This window comes from Mesoplodon densirostris, chromosome 9 (genome assembly GCF_025265405.1).
Source record: "Mesoplodon densirostris isolate mMesDen1 chromosome 9, mMesDen1 primary haplotype, whole genome shotgun sequence".
NCBI classification, from domain to species: domain Eukaryota; kingdom Metazoa; phylum Chordata; class Mammalia; order Artiodactyla; family Ziphiidae; genus Mesoplodon; species Mesoplodon densirostris.
The window spans coordinates 24,120,046-24,146,445 of NC_082669.1; the positions used below are offsets into that span (position 1 = coordinate 24,120,046).

At 46.3% G+C, this 26,400-nt stretch overlaps 1 protein-coding gene across 1 annotated transcript in view; it reads right to left on the minus strand.

Annotated features, from left to right (window-relative positions):
• GLI3 (GLI family zinc finger 3) overlaps positions 1 to 26,400 on the minus strand; it is a 280,874-nt gene that overhangs the window by 119,159 nt on the left and 135,315 nt on the right. The window lies entirely within an intron of this gene.

Consider the following 26,400-nt stretch of genomic DNA (forward strand, 5'->3'; position numbering starts at 1 on the left):
CTTAGTTCCCCAGCCAGGGACTGAACCCCGGGCCCTTGGCAGTGCAAGCACAGAGTCCTAACCACTGGACCGCCAGGGAATACCCCACTTTTTAATTTTAAGATGACACTGTCAAGTGAGTTTTAGACAAAGATGTACTATCACTACTAGCTTTCATTTCTCCCATACCCATGATGTTTTGTAAGGAAAAGAGTCATGTTCAAAAGTCCCTGCTAGGACAGGAGTAAAGACGCAGATGTAGAAAATGGACTTGAGGACACGGGGAGGGGGAAGGGTAAGCTGGGACGAAGTGAGAGAGTGGCATGGACATATATACACTACCAAGTGTAAAATAGATAGCTAGTGGGAAGCAGCCGCATAGCACAGGGAGATCAGCTCAGTGCTCTGTGACCACCTAGGGGGGTGGGATAGGGAGGGTGGGAGGGAGACGCAAGACGGAGGAAATATGGGGATATATGTATATGTATAGCTGATTCACTTTGTTATAAAGCAGAAACTAACACACCATTGTAAAGCAATTATACTCCAATAAAGATGTTAAAAAAACAAAAGTCCCTGCTAGAATCCATGGCACGTGTACACACACACACACACACACACACACACTTTTTTTTTTTTTTTTTTTTTTTTTTTTTTTTGCGGCACGCGGGCCTCTCACTGCTGTGGCCTCTCCCGCTGCGGAGCAAGGCTCCGGACGTGCAGGCTCAGCGGCCATGGCTCACGGGTCCAGCCGCTCCGCAACGTGTGGGATCTTCCCGGAGCGGGGCACGAACCCGTGTCCCCTGCATCGGCAGGCAGACTCTCAGCCACTGCGCCACCAGGGAAGCCCTATATGGCGTTTTGAGGGACTTTGTGACAACCATGTCAGAGTTGGAAGATACTTTCACTTATTTACTTCCTGGCTCTTGGCTGTGTGCTGTGTGATTAAATTCTCTGCAACAGATAAGTGGGTGTTAACTGTATCTGCTTTTCTCTATGTGGGTGCAGCTGTGAATTAAGAAGAAGCACAAATCCAGATTTTTCATACACACAAGGGCTCAAAATGTGTGAATTTATTCTACATTCAATATATGCCTCATATATCCAGGAAGTAACAGTCATTATTTTTTATATGAGTATTTATAATAACATTGCAAAGATTATATGCATAGGGGGTGAAAAACAGGCACATAATTCAATAAAATCAAAAGCATGTACCCAAGCAGTATAAATCTTTACCCCAAGGAAAACTATAAGACTATTACAGATATTTAAAGGCATTGCCATCCTTTTATTTTTAAGAAATTAACAGGATTCACTGTCTCACTCTCTCTCACCCTCTCTCTTTCTTTCAGAATGAGAGAGAAAATGACCAAGCATTGAAAACATATTTAAGAGAAAAGGGTTAGGGTGAGGGTTAGGAATTACTGGGGCATTTAGTAGTCATTTCTCACTGTTGAGTGTGTTTTGGGAGTTTAAAAGTTAATTCTGAATGAAAGTATGTGACGCATCTTGCAGCACTGTTTACTCGAAGTGTTTATTTATGTCCCAAGGAAATTTATGAATTCCATATTCTGGAATCAGGTTAAATAAAGAGCCAAAAAATATGGATATGATCTGATTTCATCAAAGACATCTGATTTTAGTTTAAGCATTTTTATTTCTATTTGTTTCCTTCTCAATTTAGGTGAAAATAACTAAAATTACTATTGGTCTCCTGGACCAATAAAGTCTGTGTGAACAATTATACCTCATGTCAGTTATCAGTGGAAATCTCACCTCTGAAGCCGCTTTCTGGTAAACACAATGGAACAGCCCTCTTCCAATTCAAGACACGCTTGACCACAGCTTAACAGTAAAAACGAAGAATAAAAAGCAGGACGAGCATGTCCTTTAACGTATGTGGCATCGCATGACATTAATCCCAACACACCTCTCAAAAAAAGAAAATGCTTGCGACTCCTAAAACATGGAGTGCTACCCTTGCATCTCAGCTGGTCGCTTCTCTGTGGAAGATCGCAGTATATTCCATCACGAGCCCAAGAAGCTGTCCAAGAAAACCCACAGGACGAGAACAGGCCCGTGTCGCCAGCAGCCGCCATAATTACCCACCTCCCGGTTTATTATTTACACATGAGCAGCACAGCTGCAGAGCATCGTAACTCAGGGGTATGTGTAATAAGTCACCGCACCGCAGCCATCTCCTGCTCTGGCCCTTGACAAAACACCACATGATGACTTTTCCAAAGTCGGGCAAAAACTGCTGAAGCAGAAGGAAGTGCCACTAAACCTGGTTCCCTCCTATTTATCATACAATTTCCTGACTGATGGTTCCACAAACCAGCTGCTAAGTGCTGTGTACTCTGCTGTCAGCAAACTAACGGGCTAAATGGAAGACAGGCAGAATAATGTGCAGAACTGGGGGAATCAATTTTACTGAAGGAATTAAAACTCTACCAGGTGGGGGAAGTCTGGGGAGCAGTGGGAAGCAGTCAACTGTCCATGCTTTGGGTTGCAAAGATGATTTATTACAGACTCACAAGAGGTTTGACTATTGGACCAAATTCCTCTTAGACTAAACGGAGATTTGCAGAGTGTCTATTATCCTAGGCACGAGTGGAAGAGTCTTTAAACCCCATAAATATGTAACTGGCTTGACACATGTTTAAACTGAAATGCATAGTAACAATATTTGTGCTGGGTATAGTTGTCAGTATTCGATTTCATGCTGGCTGTCATCAGGCTGCGCGGCGAGCCTCCCATTAGGAATGAGAGGCATTGATTTTTAGGTCTCCTCACAACAGCCTGGGTTGATCATAAAACCTGTAGCCAGGAAAAGACACTTGGAGGTTTATCTTCAGTTGTTGCATCCTTCTCCCAAGAAATAGTTTTAATATCCTCAGGCTATGAGATCTCTCGGATGCCATTCTGGGAAACTGTCTTTTAAGGTTTGAAATTTACATATAAAAATTGTAGATTAAAAAAGAGAGATCAAGGGCTGCTCTGTTTGTGCCCTGAAGGAGTAATTCACCAAATGATATTTGAGTGGCCTGAAAGTGCCCAGGAAACAGTACAGGAGGACCCACAAGCGTAAACCGCCCAGGGCATAAATTCTCCTGGCTTATTTAAATCCTGAAGTCATCTGTTCACTGACTTTGCAATTTATTCTAGACCTACACTAGAGATGATTTTTCTCGTCAGTGGGGTCAGCCCTGCCTGTAGGAATGTCCAGTCCCCTCCAATTCACTCAATCGTCTGCCATCAGCAGAAATGTTAAAACCCAACGTGGGCAGCATCCACTATGCCCAAACCAAAGGAATCATCCAGCATCTATCAAAGGAGAGGTCTCAAGAGGGGGGGAGAGGGGCCCTCACACTCCGATGAGATGGTGGCGTGGCACCCAGGTGCCATCTCTGCCTCTTCCCCCTGCTGAGTGTCTCCAATCATTACCTTGACACCTGCAAGACCAGGGCTCAGTGGCCTAAGGAACACATCACCATGTGGACGGTCTCCACCCCCAGACTGACTCCCCATTCAGACATCCTTGTGTTCCTGCCTGTGGACAGGATTATACCGTGGACGGGAATATGCCTGTGGATGACACAGCGCCAGCAAGGGGCTCATCTGCCCCTCTGAGGACAGTCCCGGATGCCTGACCGGGAATGTCTAAAGCATGTGGCCCTGCAGGTCTGCTATGAGCAGAATCTAAGGCGTGGAACCCCAAAGGGACCAGCTGTGGACTTGCTGGACATCCAGGTGGCATCATCCCATGAAGCAAGCGCTTCAGGGAGCATCAGGAATCTTCTTTCCAGTCCTACATGCATGTTGTGTGCAGCTGGAAGCATCTCCAGAGTCGTTAGTGTAGATCATCTTGTTTATAAGACCCTCTGTAATGCGGTGCAAGTTTTAAGGAAATGCAGGTATAGTAAACTCGAGACATCTGATAGATGCCTTGCATAAAAAAAGATCTATTATTTTGTCTCTTCATACCATGGCAGGAACCTTAACTTGTGGAGCATACGCTATGGGGGGCAAACTCCTGCACCGGGCAGTTTTTAAATTTCTTTTTTTTAAATTAATCTATTTACTTTATTTATTTATTTTTGGCTGTGTTGGGTCTTTGTTGCCGCACGCGGGTTTTCTCTAGTTGCGGCGAGCGGGGGTTATTCTTCGTTGCGATATGCGGGCTTATTGCGGTGGCTTCTCTTGTTGCGGAGGACGGGCTCTAGGTGCACGGGCTTCAGTAGTTGTGGCACATGGGCTCAGCAGTTGTGGCGCATGGGCTCAGTAGTTGTGTCTCGCGGGCTCCAGAGCGCAGGCTCAGTAGTTGTGGTGCATGGGCTTAGTTGCTCCGCAGCATGTGGGATCTTCCCGGACCAGGGCTCAAACCCGTTTCCCCTGCATTGGCAGGAGGATTCTTAACCACTGAGCCACCAGGGAAGCCCCTGGGCAGTTTTTATAAATAAAGTTTTATTGGAATACAGGTGCCATTTCATTTGCATACTGCATCTGGCTGCCTTCAAACTGCAAACTGCAGAGACACAGCTGGAGAGCTGCGACAGAGAAACACATGGCCCACAAAACCTATTATATTTCTTTTGGCCCTACAGAAACCGGTTTGACAAACCCTGTCCTTAGCATACCCCAAGAAAGTAATTCTCAGAAATGTTTACAACTCAGAAAAACCACACACCATTTTTTTTCTTCATGTATACATAGTTTCTGAGTCATAACACTGTATGTGTGAAATACCGATATGCCTATTTGTGTGACTTAAAAAATCTTTACAGTGGGGCTTCCCTGGTGGCACAGTGGTTAAGAGTCTGCCTGCCGATGCAGGGGACACGGGTTCATGCCCTGATCCGGGAGGATCCCACATGCCGCAGAGTGGCTGGGCCCGTGAGCCATGGCCGCTGAGCCTGCGCGTCCGGAGCCTGTGCTCCGCAACGGGAGAGGCCACAACAGTGAGAGGCCCGTGTACCGAAAAAAACAAAAAACAAACAAACAAAAACAACTTTACAGTAGAAGTATCCAATCTGACAATTATCCAGAAAAAGGATACTTATCCTGTGATTTTATTTATCATAAATAAATTCTAAGATAAAAATGATAATGGATGAAATTGACTGTAAATCTAGCAAATGATGGCAATAAACACTTAACATCTGCAAATTTAAGTTTCCTTATAAGTAACGCATACACAAGGTTACGTAGAAAGCTGATTAACAAAACTGTGTTATGTATGAAACCCAAGCAATTTTTACTTCTGGCAACCACCCAACATTCCTGACTCCTCTTTTTTTTGGCCTCACCGCACGGCACGTGGGATCTTAGTTCCCTGACCAGGGATCGAACCCGTGCCCCCTGCAGTGGAAGTGCGGAGTCCTAACCACTGGACCACCAGGGAAGTTCTGGACTCCTCTTGTATAAATATCCATGGGCATTCCCCACTTTTCAGATAGCAATCTATTATTTCTTCTGTGCCAGCATGCAGATATAGTAAATTAATCTAATATTTTAAATAGATCTAAGTGCTACCCAGCACTATACTCTGGTCATATCACAATCCATCCAGGCCATGATCCTTTTACAAACATAATTATGTGTTTCTACAAGAAAATGATAAATAGCCCTCTGCAAGTAAATTAACAAGAAATCTGCCTTTACCACCTCTAATGTATCCTAGGTAGTGAACAAAGAGTTGAGCTTTCCCCTTCCTGGTCCCTTTTAATTTCTTTTATCCACTAGTCTTTGCAAGTTTCTCAACTAAAAATCACATCCATTGGATTTCCAATGGCAGAAATAGACCACATCTGCGTACTGACCGACCAATAAAATCCTTCCATCCAGAGCCTCTGGAATGTGCCTTGCCTATGATCCCATATATATGCAGCCATCATATTTTTGTTGTTTCCAGCTTTCCTGCCAAGATCAGAGAAAAAAATAAACAGAAGGAAAAGCAGCAAAGAGAAATAAGAGAAGGTTTACAGCCATTATACTGAAACTGCAAAACTGTCCAAGGGAAATGACATGAAAACATATAAGGAGTCACTACATTTAAAAGTGACAAATCCATTTACTTGAACTATGCTAATGGTGTATTTTCTTATGAAAGCATGGAAATTAAAAGATGGAAATTCTTACCACTGACAAATTCTTATGTGAATGACCATTTTTTTGTATAGCACAATTTAAAAGCCAAATTCATAGTTTCAAAAATATACACTGGGATTCTTAACGCTGATGAAGTGAAGGCAGAGAATGAAATGTTTCCAGGAAAGCATCTGGTATCTCAGCTCTAACTACAGAAGCCTTAGAGACACAACGAATTCAGAAGTTGCCTGGTTTAGCTAGTAAACCAACAATGAACAATGATGATGAGATCTAGAAGCTGTGTCCTATCTAAAATAAATCAACTCAGAAAAGAGCTTCCGAATGTTTTTTTTCAATGTGGCAAAATTAGCAGAAGCAGGTAGCAAAATGTAAAAGCAAAGGAATACAATGCTTTACATTTCATAAAACGCATGTCTGTTTCTTCATGGGATCCTCCTGACAACCCTAAAATCATCATTTCCAAGGCTTTATTATTATCCCCCGAAGTCTTGTTTCTCTTTTCACATGATCCTGAGGGCTACAAAGGGAATATTCCATTATCTGCTCAGAAAAGCTAAAGGATGTACCCGAAGTCACAGAAACCAGAGCCTTGTGATGCAAGTTGGTGCTTTTTCTATTCCACCACCAGAGGTGGCACTCCCAACACAGCCCCAGACACCGTCGTGGAGCCCCACCTCGATGCTCAAATCCTGCTCCGAACCAGGAATCAGGAAGAGCTCTCAGGCACACAAACCCCGGCCTCCTGCATGGTAACTGCCTGGGCTGAGGCTCAGAGTATCAGAGAGAGCTCACCTTTACCTTTCTCTCCAGAGTTCCACAGCGGAGAACGATGCCGCTAACTCAAAGAGAAACCACCCATCCAAGTCCACCCTGAGAAATATTTTGAAGGCACTGGAAAACCAGCAGTGCCCTTCAGGGTGTGTTGGTTAGAGTCTGCATAGCCATTAAATAATGAATGAGGTCCACGTTCATTCCGCTCAAAATCAGGCGAGAAGCAGTCGCAGAGTAGATTATAGACTCTTCCTCATAGAATCTCCACCACCCACCCCATTTTAGTTCCTGTCCACCAACAACTAAAGGTCTTCGAAGGTTTGCCCCATTAATAGAAATTAATAATACTAAAACAATCATGAGTATAAGGACAATTAGTGAATACTTTAATATATGTCAGGTGCTGTGCTAAATAAGCCTTTTACACTCATGAGCTCATCTATTTCTTCCTTTGACCCTGGAGAGCAGGAATGAGTATGCCCGTTCTTCCAGACAAGGGAACTGGCTAAGGGCCTTATCCAAAGAAATGACATGCAGGGAGTGAGTGGCAGAGCTGGTGTCCTTTTTACTCCAAAGCCCCTACTCTTAGCCACTCTGCTTCTTACCATGACACGGTCAGAGCTCAGGCTTCTTATCATCTCTTCTCTAAACTATATTCTCCAGACTTACAGCCCTAAGCCTTAGACTGGACCATGGTCCTTCCTGCTCCCCAGATCTGCAGTGGTCCAGGAGAGCCTTCCCAGCCCAGCCCAACCCTTTACCACGGCATTCAAGGCTCCCAACACCCCAGCGACATTCAGGGTACTTCCCCGTCCGAGATGCACTGCTGCCTTCATTGTTATGGCTTATGCTGTGCCTTGCTTGAGAAGTTCTCCCCCTTCTCCGAATCCAACTCTCTCTTCGAGACTCAGTGCAAATGTCACCCCTTCAGTCAAGCCTCCCTGAGTCCCTGTGGGAACCACTTGCTCCTTCCCTTCTTCATTCTTCAGGTTATTGGGGACCGCCTCGGACAAACTCTATTTACCCACATCTCCTCTCTCCCTGATGCTAAGCCCGCGGAAGGCCCTGTGTTCCTACTCAGAAGCTCTCCCTCACACTGAGGCCCACGCTGTACGCACAGCTGTGGCGGAAAAACACACACACAGGAGGGGCACTCACTGTGCTCCTGGACCATGCCAGGCCACTTGGGGATGAGGCCCTGCCCTGGTACTGCTGTCAGACCAGAACCATCTGCGTTCCCTCCCAGGCTGTCTGGGGTTCGAGGGCAGAAGAGGCTCACTGTATTGCACACCCAGCAGGAACTCAATTAATGTTTCTTATCAGAAAGGCGAAGGAGGAAGGAAAGACAAGAAAGGAAACTGAGGTCAAACAATAGCAGCAGTGAACCAGGCCCGTCTGGCACTGCAGGACCCTTCCATCTACCTAACAGGCCTCAATAACAGGCCAAACCAGGGCACTCCAAAGGCCCCACCGTCCTTCCGAATCCTCCCCATGCAGCTTCCAGGTGCCCGCCACCCCATGCTCAGAGCGCCTGCATACCCTGAGCTAAATCATAGCTCTGAAGTTCACCTTTTATCCCTGCAAGGCTGCCCGCTCCCCGCCAGGCTGGAGTCACCTCATGTGGACGTATGGTGTCCTCACCCCATCCCACCCTGCCATCCCCCTAAGATGGAGCAGACAATGGTGGGCACTCAGCAATAACCGCCCCACGTTGGGTCTTTTCCAAGACGCTGAATGTCCTTTCCCACCAAGGAAACGTGGACGCTCCAGTGAATTCAGGAGACTTGAGCAGGCTGCTAACACCCATATGGAAAAAGCTCTTTGACACAAAAGGTTAGAGGTCAAAAGTTTAAAAGCTCATGACAGAAATGACAGGGGCCCCTTCGCCCCCTCTCCCCCTTTTATTGTCAATAACATCAAAGGCCCTGGTCTGTTCTTAATGCTATTATTGTTACGCCTTTGGAATCCATTGAAATTCCAGCACGTTGATTGCACACTGGGAGCCCTGAAAGGCTCCACTTGCCTGCCCCTTAAACCCTGAATTCTCACTGCCGCTGAAGCACCATGAAGCAGGAACACACAAAGCTTTTAAGCAAAGAGTTTATTTAAGTGCTTCTTTCACCAGGATTGTAAAATAATAAAGCACTCGACGTGAAGTGATTCCCTTGTACGGATGAGCAAGGAAATGGGAGAAAAGGGAAAGAATCTCCCATTTCTAAGGGGGAAAGAATGCAAGTACCAAAACGTTCCCGATTTTTCTTAGATGTCTCTTTTCCCTGCAATCTTACATTAGCCACTAGGCATACATTGTACACACGCCCTCAAAGACGTCGGGTATGTGAGCATGTATCAGATGGTATCATATGAGGGAAATAAGTTTCTGCTTAAGGATGGTGCTCTGAGTGCCAGCTATGGTATTTGCACCTCTGTTTTTGGCATCCCCACTGTTAATGACTAGATAGCCAAAATTTGGAAGCTCTCAATACCTGAGGCTTCCTCTGGCCCATGAATAAAGGCTGAGTTTATAGAATTATTACACTGAGGGGGAGTGGGATGAATTGGGAGATTGGGATTGACATATATACACTACTATGTATAAAACAGATAACTGGGGCCTCCCTGGTGGCGCAGTGGTTGAGAGTCCGCCTGCCGATGCAGGGGACACGGGTTCGTGCCCCGATCCCGGAGGATCCCACATGCCGCGGAGCGGCTGGGCCCGCGAGCCATGGCCGCGGAGCCTGTGTGTCCGGAGCCTGTGCTCCGCAACGGGAGAGGCCACAGCAGTGAGAGGCCCGCGTACAGCAAAAAAAAAAAAAAAAAAAGTCACTCTGGGGCTTCGCTGGTGGCGCAGTGGTTGAGAGTCCTCCTGCCGATGCAGGGGACACGGGTTCGTGCCCCGATCCCGGAGGATCCCACATGCCGCGGAGCGGCTGGGCCCGCGAGCCATGGCCGCGGAGCCTGTGTGTCCGGAGCCTGTGCTCCGCAACGGGAGAGGCCACAGCAGTGAGAGGCCCGCGTACAGCAAAAAAAAAAAAAAAAAAAAAAAAAAAAAAACAGATAACTGATGAGAACCTACTGTATAGCACAGGGAACTCTACCCAGTGCTCTGTGGTGACCTAAATGGGAAGGAAATCCAAAAAAGAGGGAATATATGTATACGTGTAGCTGATTCACTTTGCCTTACAGCAGAAACTAACACAACATTGTAAAGCAGCTGTACTCCAATAATTAATTAAATTAATTAAACAATTATTTAATTGTTTAATTAATTTAATTAATTATTAAACAATTAATTTAAAAAGAATTATTACACTGATAGCATGGACCAAGAAAGGAGAAAATTCAAAGGAAAAATAAAATCAAAACCTAATTCAAGTTCATTACAATACCACACCTGAACTCTCTGTCCACCTTTATTGGAACGTAAGGCCCATTTGACTGTCAGCCCTTCAACGGCCGCTGTCATGTGACTCACCTGACCACTTCCCTCCTTCCCTGTCCACGCACAGCCCCCGAGCTGCACTTGGGACCCTTTCTTCCACCCTGATGTTGCCCTGTGCACGCTCCTGGGTGTGTGGACAGAAAGCCCAGAGCTGCATGCACGGGGGTCCACAACTACCACCGAGCTCCACTCCCCAGAGTTCACACCTGGGACTTCCTTTCTTGCCGGCTACCTTCCCTTCTTCCCTCCCTCACTGGACTTCTTATCTTGATTTTTTTAGTCCCATTCCTTTCGGGATGCTGGATGAGTTTCAGGATTTCTCTGACCCTGAGAGCACCTGCTGGCATGGCAATGCCCTTGGACAGTGAAGCTACACTGCAGACAAGAGGCACTGGCCTCCCCAGGCTTCTGGTACAACCCCAGCCCTTTCCACAGAGGACAGAGGCCATTCCTGTCCCTCTTCCTCTCATGTTTCCTACAGTCCGGACGAGCTGAACTGCTCAAAAACCTCCAAGAGGAATCCACATTGTCAGCATTCTACTTCAGGACAGGAAGGAATGGAGATCTAGGGGGTGTCAACAAACCTTCTAGTGTGTTCAGGTGGGCACTCCTTCCTGGAGAGGTCAGTGGTCTCGAGACTGCTTTCACTGAGCAGGGCTTTGTCTGGGTCCTCCGCTGCCTGTGTTTCCCTAAGGCCCAAGCTCTCCTGCCCTCTTCCCCTATTGCCACCAGGACAGCCTATGCCCCTTCTGCTTCCATGCTACCCCCTACCTGTGCTGTGATGCTTGACAGTTACACTGCTTCAGAGGGTGACCTAACTGGAGGTTCTCCCCAAGGCCCTTCATCAGGACTTGACAGCTTCTTACCTTGTCTCAAAAGACCCAGGATCTATATGTTTTCAATGTGATCTCCATGTGGGTCCTCTCCTTCCTCTCCCCAAAGTGACCCTGGTTTCCAGACCAACTACATGGGACCCAGTCTTTACAAACTATACTTGCTAAGTATCTAAACTCAGTGATGTCCATCTGTGCCTATGGGCCCCTGAGGACAGACAACATGGTCTGCTTCTGGAGTCCATACCTACTTCTGGTACCCAAGTCCACCTACAGTCCCAGGGACTATAGCCCCGATACATGGGTATACACCTACCCCGGTACTAGTGGGCAGATCCTTACAGAGAGGACCCCATCCTGCACCTTCTCAGTGAGCTTCCACTTGTCGAGAGTGGAGCCCAGACACATTTCTAAGGAGCAAGGATGCTTCTCACACTTTGCTGTTTGCAAGTATTGACAAAGACTCAAAGAGTGATAATATGAGAACCCCAATGTATGTAAAACAGAGCATGGGTTTAATAACTAATACCACTCAATAGGCAAAACTGATGATGCCCTACTGGTCATCTCAGAGCCAATATTTATTTGCACATTTATCACCTCTCAGTAGGAAACCTTAGAAAACCCATCCTTCCGTTTCACCTTCTCAGAAATCAGGAGAAAGCCAAACACGCAGCACAGTGAACAATGCATGCTGCAGCCCTTAGAGGGCATGTCTGTTCTCCATCTGCACGTGCAGCTGAAAAGGCTTCCCATTTTAAACCATATTTTATAGAATTACATAGAAACAAGTGACTATCATCATAATATAGATTTTTTTCACCCACAGAATAAAGCCAATAAGATTCAGCCCTATTTACTCCACAAATTTGTCCAAGAGGCCAAGTGACAAAGGGGCAGGTTGTTCATAAAATCTAAAGTCCTCATGTTTAAGGGGTTACTGTTATTTCTAAGTCCTTCATCTTCAATCCAGACACCCAAATGGACACTGATAGCCAACATCTTTACATGAGCATCTTCAGCTTTGGACCTGATCTGATTGCTCCACCCATGTCCCTCCCTTGCACTCAGGCCTTCACTGATCACGAGGCACGTGAAGGCTCTTCATCCCTTGTCTTTAAGTAATTTCTGTGGCAAATACTCAACTCTGTCCCCCAGATTCCAGATCAGCCATACACTGTTGTCAGCTCCACCATTAGGGGAGGGGAAAAAATGACAGCCACAGAGACATTCAAATAATAAATAGTTATCATTTTTTGAGCATTCACTCTGTGCGCAGGGTTACCCTAAACGCTGTTCATATATATATATATATATATATATATATATATATATTTTTTTTTTTTTTTTTTTTTTTTTTTTTTTTTGCGGTACGCGGGCCTCTCACTGTAGTGGCCTCTCCCGTTGCGGAGCACAGGCTCCGGACGCGCAGGCTCAACGGTCATGGCTCACGGGCCCAGCCGCTCCGCGGCATGTGGGATCTTCCCGGACCGGGGCACGAACCCGTGTCCCCTGCATCGGCAGGCGGACTCTCAACCACTGCGCCACCAGGGAAGCCCCAGATAATTTTTATTTACATTACAAGACAACCCAATGAAGTAGGTATAACTCCCCCTACTTCACAATGAGCAAACAGTCATCAGAGAAGACAGGAAGTGAAAGGCACTATTAAAAAAACAAGACAACATGCCCAACATGGAGTCGCTTATGCTAAGTTCCACATCACCAAATCCACCAAGCTGAGATCGAATTATAGTTTTGGCCTCCCCAGAAATGCAATCTTAACCTAGTCAATCAGAAATCACCTGGTCGGCACTGGTGACGTAATCCCGTCCCCTCAAGGAACATGACCTCTTGTCGCAACCATTCCACTTGCTGCTAGTGTAACTCCCTGTCCCTGCTCCCTTCTGCCTATAAAAGTCTCTTACTTCGTACCACTCCTCAGACCCCCCTCCTCTCTGCTAGGTGGGATGCTGCCTATTCATAAATCGATGAAAAACGCCACTAAGATCTTTAAAATGTACTCAGTTGAATATTGCTTTTTGAACAGGCCTCAGGTAGGAACTGACAAAGCTGGACCTCAGGTCCAGCCTGACTGCCAAGCCTTCTCCAGAGCCAGCTTCCTGGACATGCAGCCCAGGCCCCCATTCAGAAGGCCCCATGCTTGGCTTAATGCTCTGCTATCACCCTCTTGGAAGTCTTCATAATTTTTGAGCAAGGACCGGAATCTTCTTTCGACACTGGGTCCCCACCAGGGACATAGCCTGCCCTGCATACAGCTACACTTCCCCTCCTGGGTACTCCCCCAACTTCACGCTTCCCCATAACAAAAGCCACAAGCAGCTAAATGTCATCACTCACAGACACCTTCACCCCAGGTCCTGAGGCACGAGAAGGGTGGGCCTTCCTTCTGGGGGCCCCGTCTCAGCCGTACCTCCTCTGAGGTCCATCATCCCCGCATCATCTCAGACACTTCTCCCAGATACCGGGGACCCGGCTCACATAGAGCAGGTCCCCAGCTTGCTTGCCCAGGTGGTCCCAGGCTGGATCCCCTATGACACTCTCTCTCTAGCCTTCCCCATGGCTAGCAAAATCACCCCGCCATCCCCCAGCCATCCAGAGGGCTAATTGGCTTGTTTTCATCGAGACTGAACGAAGCAGAAGTCCCTCTACACATAAATAAATCACAATTACTAACTGCTAGACTGGAGCAGCTCTCTCCTCCACTGTGGCCTTGGCAGAGAAATTCCCAGTCCCGCTGGGGCAAGCCGAAAAGCTCCAGACTGGCCGGGCAATATCCGCTGGCTGGGCTTCGTTTATTATTTAAACAGTAACTTAACGACTCTTCCCGGAGGTGAAAGAGGCCAAACTGTTTTCCTTCACTTCACAAAGCAGAGATGCATGGCTTATTTGAATGTCTCCAACGTTTACTTTAGTCCCCCAGTTAAATACCTTCCTCCAAGCAGAGTCAAACAAACAGTTCACTTCATTAGAAAGGCAAACAATTTAGCAAGAGAATACCAGCACTTGATGGGGACCCGCACTGGGCCCAGAAACCCTCTGCCCTGGGAAGGAGGCCTGGGCTGCAGCCCTGGAGGGAGGGCAACGCGTGCAGCTCACTTCAAAAGCCTTTTCACAAATACTTCACACATTCACTGGTAATTAACAGATAACCCCGAAGAGATTATCGGCCCAGAGGCTGAGGGCCCTTAGAGGATTATCCAACTGGGCCTCTCTCTGGAGAAGGCAGAGCCTGGAAGGCACACCCTTTTTCTCTAGGAGTACGAGTGGATCGAGTCTTCTAGGAAAACGCCCAAGCCAGCAGCTACCTATCCCCAGTTTAAAATAACGAACCCACATCCCATGGAAATAATATTCATCTGCGACACAGCTGCAAAGTCGGGCCTGGGCAAAACACCAGGGCCAGGGCAGCCAGGGGTGGCACTTGATAGAAAGTGCAGGAAAGGACCAGGACAAGAGAGTGAAGACCATGCTGGGTGTGTTCTCAGGATTCCAGCTCAGAAGCAGGAGTCAACACTCTCCCAACAAAAACTTGGGGTAAACTGGGGGACAGGTCACGTGCGGGTTAAACTGGTGCTTCTCCCGTAGCTGTGAGAGCCCAGAATGGGGTAGGTCGGCGGCCCACTGAAGCATGCAGCACCTGTGGACAGCAGGCTGGTTGTGACTGCTCCAGCCGGGCCCTGCAGGCGTGAGTTGGGAACCCCTTGGCAGATGGGATTGACCCACACCTGTCCCCAGCTTCCTCCAGGCCACTGTATCTCAGGCCGTCATGTCACACCCACCCATCCAGGGCACAGGAAACCATCTGGGTCTCATATTAGAGAATTAGGGATGGACATATACACACTGCTATATTTAAGATGGATAATGAACAAGGACCTACTGTGTAACACAGGAAACTCTGCTCAATATTATGTAACAACCTAAATGTGAAAAGAATTTGAAAAAGAATAGATATATGTATGTGTATAACTGAATGTCTTTGCTGTACACCTGAAACTCACACAACATTGTTAATCAACTATACTCCAACATAAAATAAAAAGTTTAAAAAACTAAATAAAAAATAAAAATAAATAAAAAACAGAAGGGATCCACTTTCTTTTTTCTCTAAGAACACACGTACCTGCCGCCACTGCCCCACACATACACACATATCACAATAGGAGACGGTAACATCAAACAAAAATGGTCCAGGCCGGGCAGGCATCCCTATTATACTTGAATTTGTGGTTTCACCCAGGTCCTAATTGTGCTGAAAAGGGTCAGAGTAAGCAATTCCAGTACTTATGGCTTTTAAGAAGTTGGTAAACCTCAAATGCCAACTGCAATAAATCATACAGGTCTCTATTAAAACTATAAATCACTCATGAAATTTAATACTGTCATGAAGAGTAATTAAGTGCTAATGTAATAAATCTACAAAAGAAAAACACACACACACACAACAGTGCGGAATCTAAAGAGCAGGGGAATGCTTGTGTCTTAGAGCTTTAAGACAAATCTTTGTGCCCCCAAAAGGAAGTCTCCCTGTTTCCCTCTCCACATCCAGTGGTCCTCGGGGGGGTAAAAAAAAAAATCATTAAAGGGGGCTTCCCTGGTGGCGCAGTGGTTGAGAGTCCGCCTGCTGATGCAGGGGACACGGGTTCGTGCCCTAGTCCGGGAAGATCCTACATGCCGCGGAGCGGCTGGGCCCGTGAGCTATGGTCGCTGAGCCTGCGCGTCCGGAGCCTGTGCTCCGCAACGGGAGAGGCCACAGCAGTGAGAGGTCCGCGTACTGCAAAAAAAAAAAAAAAAAAAAAAAAAATCATTAAAGGGCCACACGACCAAATAAACTCAGGACTGAGAGCCTATGCCATAACGCTCTTCTTCAAAGCGGAACAACAACACTGAAAATCTGCCATTGTTCTCTGCTATCCTATGAAGGAAAAGAGAAAGGAACGAAGGAGAAGTCATGTCAGGGACAAGGAACAGTGACTCTGTCCAAGAAGCATCTTGGGTTGAAGGCAAGTTAGAGGAGAGAGTCACGGTCGTAGCTCACTCGTGCTGTCCTTCAAATAACTGCTTCCTTGGGAACTCATCTGTTCTCAGCTCTTCGACTCCTCTGGATCTTTCCATTTGAGCTAGGATAGCTAGAACCCGGAATTCTTTCCTGGGCTGTTTCAATCATACTGTTATCAGAAGGGGGACCCCTTCCAGGGCCCAAGAGTGGGCTCTTGTCTAACATTCGAAAATGAATTGTCCGAGGTGACACACGGGCTGACAAAGCAAAAGACTTTATTGGGAAGGGACCCCCCGGGCAGAGAGCAGCAGCGTAAGGGAACCCAGGAGAACCGCTCTGCCATGTGGCTCGCGGTCTCGGGTTTTGTGGTGATGGGGTTAGCTTCCCAGGTTGTCTCTGGCCAATCATCTTGCTTGGCCCATATTTGGTCTGACTCGGGGTCCTTCCTGGTGGCACGCGCATCTCTCAGCCAAGAGGGATTCCTGTGTGAGGGATTCTGGGAGGTTGGCAGGGTTTCTTATGGGCTGTGACCTCCTCCCTCCTTTCGGCCCCCCCTGAATTCTCCCAGTTAGTCTTCAGCAGCAGCACTGTGCTCCTTATGGGGACCTCCTGGTGGGAGACAACTCAGGTAAGCAGTTATTATCGTGCCTGGCCAAGGTGGGCAGTTTCCGTCACCCATTCCCTAAAAATACCAGCTCAGGATTCAATCACTGGTTGATAAATCCATACATGAATACGTAAAGATGGATTCACGTACAAACCTAACCAGCACTGCTGGGTCCCAGGCACCATGGCGGCCCTGGAAACACGGGGAGGCTAATAATAGGCCATTCTGCCCAAGAGAAGCTTGGGGACCCACTGGTCACAAAGCCAGGAACAAGGACACCAGCTCAAAGAGTCCCGGTGAAAAGATGGCACTCAGGTGAGCAGTGAGTATGGGGGCCGGTGGGGAGGGAAGGTCAGAGAAACCTCCTCTCCTTGAGGAAAAGCCTTGTTCAGAAAGGTGAGTGACAGCAAGCTGATAGAACCCACAGAGAAAGGCCGTGAAGCAGCAGGGTGTGTCTGGTGACCCTAAGGACCCAGAACCGCTTTAGAGCACTGGTCCTCAAACAGCAGTGTGTCTCTCATCACCCGGAGGGCTCCTTAAAAGGCAAATTGGCTGGGCCCACCCTCAAGAGTCTCTGATTCAGTAGGCCTGAGGAGGGGAGGAGAGTGAGAATTTGCCTTTCTAACAAGTTCCCAGGTGATGCTGAAGCTGCCGGTCCGGGGGACCGCACTCTGAGAACCACTGTTCTAGAGCCGTGTGGAAGAAAACAAGGCCAGGCCACAGAGGGTCTTTCATGCTGTGCCCGTGAGCTGCGAGGGCTGACACAGGAGACTGAAATGATCAGACGTGCATTCTGCAAATATTACTTTGGTGGAAAGGTGGAGAACGGGTTGGAGTGGATGAAATTAGGTGGGGAAGTCAGAGAGACAAAAGCCCCGACACTGAGGCCCGGCAGTGGGACTACAGATGAATGGTTGGAGACTCCAGTGAAGAAAGATGAATGGACATGGGTAAGAACAGAAAAAAGGAAGGCTGGGCTGACTTCTAGGGTCCCTGTCGACAGCGGTGGGAACCAGGAGAAAAGGGAGGCAGAGGCCTGGGAAGAACCAGCGGGCAGGAACGGGTTCAGGCTGGGACAGGTGGGGTTTGAGGATGTGGAGGGAGGTGGATCCAGGTCTGGAATCCCAGAGCCAAGTCTGCCCTGGAGTAGGAGATGCCATCGCAGGGGCAGTGGATGCCAACGGAGTGAGCGAAATCGGACAGGGGGAGGGTACCAGACGAGATCAGAGGACGTCCGGAGGGAGGCCAACGGTTCAAGGATGAGAAGAGGAAGAGGATGAAGCTAAGCTGCGATCAGGGAACACCAGAGCTCCTGGGGAGCCAGCAGTGAGGGGACGTGAAGGGGTGCCTCCCGAGAGCAGGAGGACTCGCACTGCGGCGGATAACGCAGTTGTGGGATCTGGGGACGCGGAGACCGTGACACGCCCCGGAAGTGTGGCTGCAGAGGGAGAAGAGAGGGCCGGAGACAGGGCAGCAGCTAGAGAAAATCGAGGGTCAGGGAGGAGTTGGGTGTGGGCGTTTTCACAGTTGAGAGGCATCTGAGCACACTGTAAGCGGAGGGGAATGACCGCAGTCACAGCCTGGGCTGGAAGACAGAAGTCAGAGGACAGCACTGATGGGTCAGCTTTCCTAGAACCCAGAACAGGAAGCAGGTTAGCCCCACTTCAAGGAAGGGAGAGAATGGGAAGGGGCTTTCAAGACACTTTATTTATTTATTTTCGCTGCACCCGAGGCATGTGGGATCTTAGTTCCCTGACCAGGGATCAAACCCTTGCCCCCTGCATTGGAAGTGCCTAGTCTTAACCACTGGACTGCCAGCGAGGTCCCTAAAGACACTTTAAAAAGCGTCAAGTAAAAAACCCCGATCTGTTCCGCCCCAGGCTCACGTGAGAAACGTCAGACCCAGTGGCAATGCAGAGTCAGAGATGGCTCTTTCATTTATCTATTTTTTAATTTTATTGGAGTATACAGTTGATTTAGAATGTTGTGTTGGTTTCTGGTGTACAGCAAAGTGATTCCGTTGTACACATACACATATTTATTCTTTTTCAGATTCTTTACCCATATAGGTTATTACAGAGAGGGCCTCTTTTAAAACTGCAGTCAGAGTTTAACCAAAAAAGATGGGGTACAGCCTATTCCTTCCAGGAATTTCTGCTAAGAGGATGCATTCAGAATGGTCAGACCCCTTGCCTCCTTCCTACTGTCAAGCAGAACTGCTGTGATCAGCCAGGAGCTTGTGCCCCAGGGTCCCCCCAGATCCCTCACAGCACCTCCTTTGCCCCCTGAAAGGCTCATGATGGGGCCACATCCCTTTCTTTCTAAAGAGAAGCAAGGAAGAGATTCCAGCAGCCAGGTCAGGGCAGCAAAGAGCAAACAGGATGAGACGGAGAAATCTACAAGGGAAATCAACCGAGGAACCAGATTCCAACCAGGAGGAAGAACCAAGTACCAGGAACTCTAAAAGCTGTGGTCAATTTCAGCCCTTTCAGGGCCCTAAATTTGGTCTCTTTATTTACAGCCCTACACATGCTGTGGGGAATCAGAGGGGCCAGGAAAAGGAGCGTGAAGAGAGGCAGAGATAGAAAGAGTTAACAGGCAACAGATTTTTGAGGCTCAAACATTTCAAAAACCAGTGAATTCACTGGTACTCCCTGCTGCTTTTATTGCTTTCGCTCAACAGCTGGAGAAAATGTTTGATCAAAATATTTGTACTATTGTGTTTAAGGGAAATGACATATGACAGCTCATTATCCCAAACTCAGAATCCCCACAGCATCTGTCAGAGCCACCCTATTAGAGACAGTCACTCCCCCTGGAGGATGGAGAGGCGTGAGGGGAAGATGTGAGACTTAGAACAGCAGGCATCAGACCCCAGACGGTCCCAGCCCCACAGGCCCTCACCCAGGCTCCGATTAGACAGGAGAGGATGCTGGAGGGGGAGGTGGGGGAGGCCCAGGCCATGTCCCTCCCCCTGGGCATCAGCAGCCCTCCTAGCCCTCCACAGCCAGAAGCACGAAGCCCACCCCACCCGCGGCTTCCACGACCAAGGAAATGGCCAGGATCTCCTCTCCTACACATTACTGGGTGAGACTGTTTGGCAAACTCCATGTACTGATCTAAATTTCAACCAAATATCTCTCCCAAGCCTTCTACCTCCAGGCAGGTTTGAAAGAGAAAAAGATTGCTTCTTAAAAATTATCATGCCAGGGCTTCCCTGGTGGCGCAGTGGTTGAGAGTCCGCCTGCCGATGCAGGGAACGCGGGTTTGTGCCCCGGTCTGGGAAGATACCACATGCCGCGGAGCGGCGGGGCCCGTGAGCCATGGCCACTGGGCCTGTGCGTCTGGAGCCTGTGCTCCACAACGGGAGAGGCCACAACAGTGAGAGGCCTGTGCACCGCAAAAAAAAAAAAAAAAAAAAAAAAATTATCATGCCATTTTCTCCATCCTGAAGTGAGTACTGACATGACTCCATGGAACTTGTCTTTATGACCCTCGGTTCCTTTCCATGACATCTTTGAGGAAAACATCTCAGTTCTGTTCCTGCCTTGTTCTTCCAGGATACCCCAGCGACACCCTATAAAACAGATGCATGGGATGCTCTATACTTGACACACAAGGGAAGGAAAATCATCTTTATTTACCTTATTCAATTCCCATGACAATCCCAGGATATTATCTTCTCAGGTAAGGAGGTTCCTCCTCAGAGAGACTAAGCACAAGGCTCCCAGCCTCACAGCTGACAAGCAGAGGAGTTAAGATCCAAACCCAAAACTTCAGGGCTCTAAGGCCTATCTGTTTTCCACTGTATCCTGTTGCTGCTATCCAAAGAGAAAGGAAGAAGTATGCTGAGTGCCCATCAGAAAGCTGGAGGGAAGGCAGGCTTCACGTCCACACACATTTAACCAACCCGAATTCAAAGACAAGAAAGGTCACTCCATTGACAGATGAATGGATAAAGAAGATGTGGTACATATATACAATGGAGTATTATTCGGCCATAAAAAAGAGTGAAATAATGCCATTGTGGCAACATGGATGGATGATCATACTAAGTGAAGTAAGCAGACAAAGACAAATATCATATGATATCACTTACATGTGGAATTTTTAAAGATGATACAAATGAACTTATTTATAAAACAAAAATAGACTCACTGACATAGAAAATAAACTTATGGTTACCAAAGGGGAAAGAGGGGGGAGGGATAAATTGGGAATTTGAGATTAATTCTATATATAGAATATACACTACTATATATAAAATAAACAACAAGAGCCTACTTATAGCACAGGAACTATATTCAATATCTTGTAATAACCTATAATGGAAAAAAATCTGAAAAAGAATGTGCATATATATTATATATATATACTATGTATATACACATATATATAAATAAAACTGAATCACTTTGTTGTACACCTGAATCACTGTACATCAATTATACTTCAATAAAAAAAGAAAGAATAAAAAATGTTCACCCCTGCCCCCCGCCATCTCTCTGTCTCTAGAATATACTAAAGAGAGACCCATAATAATGGAAAAAGAAGCCCAAAGTGTCAGCCCCATTTCAACCACTTACTGATTTAGGACCTTTGGAGCCCTCCCTCTGGAGGTTTCCGAGTCCCCATTTCCTCCCCTATGGAATTTGGGAGGCGATCCATTCTTTGCTGCTTCCTGGTGTACCGACCAGTGGAACCTACAGCAAGGAGCTCTGAGGACATCTCCAGGGATAAGTTACACAGATGATCCCATTTCTTTGAACATCCACTTTCTCAGGTCTAAAACCTGCTGTATCCAACCACAGGTCGTTTCCGGAATCCAAACCAAACTGAGATACTGCATATAAAAGTGCCTGTGACCTGGAAAGTGCTAAGTCAATTTAGGGGCTCTACCATTCTGCCATTTTGAATTCGCATCATGCCTTGTTTTTCATAGTGCTCTTTGCTGAAAAAATTTAAAATGTCCCTAATTCCCTAATGAGTCCGATTGCTGAGCTCCCCCAAGAGAATCCAAAATTAACACTATGCTTCAGACGAGGCCAGCACAGGATTCTCTTTATCCTGCCTGGCTCCAGAGAGGCTGTGTGGCCAAGGTCACAGGCCATTTCCTACTCAGTCTCCTCACGTATTGTGCAGCTGGAACACCTAAGGTTGGTTGAACAGAAGTGGTGACTTCCCTGGCGGTCCAGTGGTTAGGACTCCAAGCTTCTGCTGCCAGGGCCCCGGGTTCAGTCCCTGGACAGGGAACTAAGATCATGCAAGCTGTGCAGTGTGGGCCTCCTCAACACCAGAAAAAGTAATGCCACTTCAATAAAGCAGAGCTTCTATTAAAAAAAAAAAAAAAAAAAAAGAAGGGGTGACATCCATGTATGGTCCTGGGACTCTAACAGTGGGACATCCATGAAAATGGTCTCTGTAGCTCTCCCTCCAGGGACTGGACCCCTCTCACACCTGCACCCCCATCAGCAGCATGGCCTGCAGAGGCCAGGAAAGCTCTGCCCCCAAAGACTTCAGCCTTCACCAATTTCTGTATCACCCACAAAGGGAATCCCTGGAATCGCCATTTTTAGAGAAACCAGAAGCTGTATCAATACGAACCTCATGTTTGATGAGCTTAGAGCCAAAAATCAGGAGTAGGAAATACAAATGCAAGCCAAGATTTCACCCTCTGACCGTGACGCTAACCTTGAATGATCACTTCTTTTGAATCCAATGCCATCTCCCATATTGTATTTATGACAGAAAATCCATTCCCCAACCAATTAATGACTCAATCAATCAATACATAAAATAGAGCACACAGAACAGTTTTTTTTAGCAGTAACAATATTTGTTATGAACTAGGTTTGTTTTCTGCTGTAACATCACATTTTCCACAATAAATATATAATATTGTAAAATATAATGGGACTTCCCTGGCAGTCCAGTGGTTAGGACTCTGCGCTTTCACTGCTGAGGGCCGGGGTCCAATCCCGAGTCAGGGAGCTAAGATCCCCCAAGCCGCGTGGCCAATAAATATATAAATAACATTTAAAACAAAATAGGTTTTCAAAACACAGTCTGATATTCTAGAAGCTTCTGTGAAAAGCATGTACACACTAGAGTACTTTATCTCCACGAACATGATACTTGCTTTTGTGCAAATCAAAACCAGTCAGTTAAGACCAGGGGATCCCCCACCAAATGTGCTCTCAGGAAGCTAAGGGTAGTGTCCTGGGAGCTGTCCAGTGCAGCCAAAGCACAAACAAAGGTCCCTGATGATTGTGAAAATTCAGCAGCATGTGCCCACCTTGTAGGCTGCCGAATAAGGATGTCATAAGTCGCCTGGTATTGTGGGCTGAGTCATGTCCCCCGGAAAGATACGCTGAAGCTCTAACCTCTGGAATGTGTGAATGTGATCTTATGGGGAAACACAGTCTTTGTGAAAGTAATCAAGTTAGATGAGGTCGTTAGGGTGGCCCCTAAATCACTATGACTACTGCCCCTCTAGGAAGAGGGACTTCGGACATAGACACACACAGGACGAAGGCCACAGGAAGACAGGCAAAGACTGGAGAGATGCTGCCATAGCCAAGGAACACCTGTGGCCACTAGAAGCTGGAAGAGGCAAGGAAGGAGCATCCTCTCTAGAGGTTTCAGAGGGAGAATGGCCCTGCCAACACCTTGGTTTCGGGCTTCCAGCCTCCAGGACTATGAGCGAATACATTTCTGTGGTTTTAAGCCACCCAGTCAGTGGCACTTTGTTATGGGAGCCCTAGGAAATGTCACCATCTCGTTTTAGGAAGGCCAGGGTACATCAGCAACTCTTGGAGAGAAGTCCACATTCTGTTCTCCTGTTGGGCAGGAGTAGAGGTGAATATTTACAAGAAACAAAGAATATAAAAATTCTCAGGGGCTTCCCTGGTGGCGCAGTGGTTGGGAGTCCGCCTGCCGATGCAGGGGACCCGGGTTCGTGCCCCTGTCCGGGAAGATCCCACATGCCGCAGAGCGGCTGGGCCCGTGAGCCATGGCCGCTGAGCCTGCACGTCCGGAACCTGTGCTCCGCAGCAGGAGAGGCCACAAAGGTGAGAGGCCCGTGTACAGCAAAAAAAAAAAAAACCAAAAAAAACCAAAGTTAAAGAAATTAGAATAAAAGTGGTGAATGTGTCAACAGTTAAAGTTATTCTTTTTAAAAGAATGTTCTCTGCTTAATGCCCTTATGGTGTGAAAGTGGCCCATTTTTTTGAACTGATGGCAACAGCAGATGATATTTTTGTTATTTTTTTATGTTTCCAGCATCCCAACTCATCCCAGCCCTCTTGTCCGTATTTGGGCAAATAAGTATTTGGTATCCCTAGGGTGGTCTCTCCCACAGGATTTTTTTTTAACTTTACTGCCAAAATTTGGAAACTACTGATTTGAAGTAATTAAGGAACAGTGAAGGATTCTGAAGAAAGAAGTGAAATGCAAAAGCGTTAGGACAGATAAAAGCAGTGGCACCAAGTCATAAATGAACTTGTCAGTGAGCAGAGTGTATTAAATTCAGGGAACTAAGAGTGTTTGGCCTAAGAAATAGGCCACAGAAGATTTAATACCTATCCTTCTCAACGCTTCCAAAAAACTGAAGTGGAGGGAATGTTGCCAAACTCATTTTATGAGGCCAGCATTACTCTGATACCAAAACCAGACAGGATACCACAAAAAAGAAAACTGCAAGCCAATATCCTTGATGAACGTAGATGCAAAATCCCCAACAAAGTATTAGCAAACCAAATTCAACAATAAATTAAAAGGATCATACCCTGTAATCAAACGGGATTTATTCCATGGATGCAAGGATGGTTCGACACTTGTAAATCAATCAATGTGATACACCACATTAACAAATTGAAGGAGAACAATCATATAATCATCTCAGAAGATGCATAAAAGGCATTTATTGACAAAATTCAACATCCATTTATGAGAAAAACTCTCAACAAAGTGGGTATAAAGGGAACATACCTCAAATTTAATAAAGGCCATATATGACAAACCCACAGCTAACATCATACTCAACAACGAAAAGGTGAAAACTTTTCTTTTAAGATCAGGAAGTAGACAGGGATGCTCCCTCTTGCCATTTCCAGTTAACGTAATATTGGAAGCCCTAACCACAGTAATTAGGTAAGACAAAAGAAATAAAAGGCATCCAAATTGGAAAGGAAGAAGTGACATTGTCACTATTGGCAGATTACATGGTACTATATGTAGAAAACCTTATAGACTCCACCAAAACTATTAAAACTAATAAATAAATTCTGTATGGTAGCAGTATACAAAAATCAGCATACAGAAATCTATTGTGTTTTTGTACACTAATAACAAACTATGAGAAAGAGAAATTAAGAAAACAGTTCACTTAAAATTGCATCAAAAAGAATAAAAATACATAAGAATAATTTTTCCCACATCTTTATTGGAGTATAAATGTTTTATAATGTTGTGTTAGTTTCTGCTATACAACAAAGTGAATCAGCTATATGTACACATATATCCTCCTATCCCCTTCCCTTGAGCCTCCCTCCCTCCCTCCCTATCCCATCCCTCTAGGTGGACACAAAGTACTGAGCTGATCTCCCTGTGCTATGTGGCTGCTTCTCACTAGCCATCCATTTTACATATGGTAGTGTATATATGCCAGTGCCACTCTCTCACTTCATCCCAGCTTCCCCTCCCCCCCCCATGCCCTCAAGTCTGTTCTCTACGTCTGCGTCTTTATTCCTGCCCTGCCACTAGGTTCATCAGTACTGCTTTTGTAAATTCCATATATAGGCGTTAGCATACGGTATTTGTTTTTCTCTTTCTGACTTACCCTAAGAATAAATTTAACCAAGGAGTTGAAACACCTGTACACTGAAAACTATAAGAGATTGATGAAAGAAATTAAAGAAGACTCAAATAAGTGGAAAGATATTCCATGTTCATGGATTGTAAAATTAACATTGTTAAAATGTCCATACTACCCAAAGCAATCTATGGATTCAATGCAATCCCTATTAAAATACCCATGGCACTTTTCACAGGAAAAAAATTTGTATGGAACCATAAAAGACCCGAAACAGCCAAAGCAACTAGAGAAAGAAGAACAAACCCAGAGGTGTTGTGCTTCCTGATTTCAGTCTATACTATTACAAAGCTATGGTAATTAAAACATTATGGTATTGGGGGGGAAAAAAAAACGAGACACATAGATCAGTGAAACAGAATAGAGAGCCAAGAAGTAAACCCACACATTTATGGTCAATTAATTTACGACAAAGGAGGCAAGAATATACAATGGAGAAAAAGACAGTCCCTTCAACAAATGGTGTTGGGAAAACTGGACAGCTACACATAAAAGAATGAAACTGGACGACTCTCTTATGCCAGACATAAAAATTAACTCAAAATGGATTAGAGACTTGGATGTAAGAACTGAAGCCAAAAAGCTCCAAAAAGAAAAGATAGGGGGTAAATTCCTTGACAATGGTCTTGGCCTTGAATTTTTGGATCTGACTCCAAAAGCAAAAATAACAAAAGCAAAAATAAACAAGTGAGACTACTTCAAACTAAAAAGCTTCTGCACAGCAAAGGCAATCATCAACAAAATGAAAAGGCAACCGCA